General features: G+C 57.6%; 1 protein-coding gene across 1 annotated transcript in view; it reads left to right on the forward strand.

Moving 5' to 3' along the window:
• Positions 1-6: 6 nt before the first annotated feature.
• SV2B (synaptic vesicle glycoprotein 2B) overlaps positions 7-1,645 on the forward strand; it is a 194,495-nt gene continuing 192,856 nt past the window's right edge. Inside the window, exon 1 of the mRNA XM_034667911.1 lies at positions 7-179. The gene's annotated coding sequence lies outside the window, so the exon portion shown is untranslated. The remainder of the gene's footprint in view (positions 180-1,645) is intronic.

Below are 1,645 nucleotides of genomic sequence, written 5' to 3' on the forward strand. Positions count from 1 at the left end.
GGCGGCGTGGGCGCCGTGATGCAGGTGTGACAGCCGCGGACTCCTGCCTCCGCCGGGATCGCCCCAGCGCCGCGGTGGCCGGAGCTGCGGGCTGGGCCGCCAGCGCCGACGCTGCTCCTCCCGCACCCACACCCGCACCCGCATCCGCCGCCGCCCCCGCCCGCGGATTTCCCACCCAGGTAGGCGAAGCCGTGGCTCGCTCCGGAGCGTGCAGAGCCGGCCGGGCGCGGACCCCGCGCGCTCCAGGGGCCTCCCCAGCTCGCCTGCGCGGCCGAAACGGACCCGCTGCTACCTCTGAATTGTTTATAGTAAATGGCACCAAAGACAGGGGGAGACTTGGAAAGCCGGAGCGGAAAAACGAGGACTTGCCCGCCGCCTGCGGCTGCGCGCTTCTTTGAAGGTGGCATTCCCAAGGGCTGTTTTTAAACCCGGTTTGAACTGTTAGCGCCGTTCAGTTCTGCAACTTAAGGCTACTGACATTTGTTAAGTCCGTTTCCTTAAGCTTCCTAGCCACGGCTGTTAGTTTCCATTCTATTCCTAGGAGATGGGTTTTGCTGGTGGCGGTTTGTTCCTGAAGAACAGATGAAAAACATGCTTACACCTGGTGGCTCTCGGCTGGGGTTCGTGAGCGTGTATTTCTGCATGTGGAGGGCGCCCTCCGCGGGCGTGGGAGCCGTTTCTTAGGGACACAGAGAGGATTTGTTTAGAGATGGATTTTAGCGCAAGGAAAAGAACATGATTTGTTCTGCAGGGATGGGTGAGCAAACGCGTTTGGCCAGGGAGGAGCGAGGCACAGCCGTTTCTTCCGCAGACGGGTGTTAGATATCTGCTGTCCGGGGTTCAGCAGGGCTGGGAAACGCGACCCTTGAACCAGCAATCACAGATGCAAACTAGCTCCGTTTCAAGGTAACTTCACGTCCTTGTCTTGGGCTCTGCTAAGAGCAGCTGGGTGGGGTGGGGTGCCGGGGGATCCCTGCTTGTTTTCTTAAAACCTGTTTGGGGGGTAAATGTGGGTGGCTTTGAGGTTCCAGGAGCGGCAGGTGAGGGGCGAGAGGGGAGTGGGGCGGGGGGGTAGGTGGGCATTGCGGCCAGCTCTGTTACACTGGACTGCTTCTACGTTTCTGCTTCCTGCCCTTTCCAGAAGAGGTGGCTTGTCGTGCTTACTCCAGTCAATGCAGCAGATCCCCTTCAGACTCATTCTGCATCTTTCTCGAGTCAGCAAATACTCACCCAGTACCTAGTATGTGTCCGAGGCTGGATTAGTCCTTGCAGAATGCAGAGACCAGGAAAACAAGAGTCTAGGTTCACCAGAAGCTCACACCTGGTCGGGTAGAAACACCTGTAATAATCAAGTGTGATGAGTTCCGTCATGCAGGTGTGTGGAACGGGTGGTGGGAGTCGTGAGGAGCAAGGAATAAATTGTGCCAGGAGATTATTTTTTACACGAAGTCCTCACCGATGAGGTATGACATGGATCTCAGTAGGCACTGGGTCCCTCTCTTGGTCCCTTGGTCTGTGAGTGACCCACATCGCTCTCCGAACCCATCAGCATCCCAGCCACTGGATGGGCAGAGCTCTACAAGTCATGACAAGGCTGGCATTTGCAGTGCGTGACCAGACCCCAGTACACACACACACACACACA

Source organism: Ailuropoda melanoleuca, chromosome 9 (assembly GCF_002007445.2).
Source record: "Ailuropoda melanoleuca isolate Jingjing chromosome 9, ASM200744v2, whole genome shotgun sequence".
Classification (NCBI taxonomy): Eukaryota; Metazoa; Chordata; class Mammalia; order Carnivora; family Ursidae; genus Ailuropoda; species Ailuropoda melanoleuca.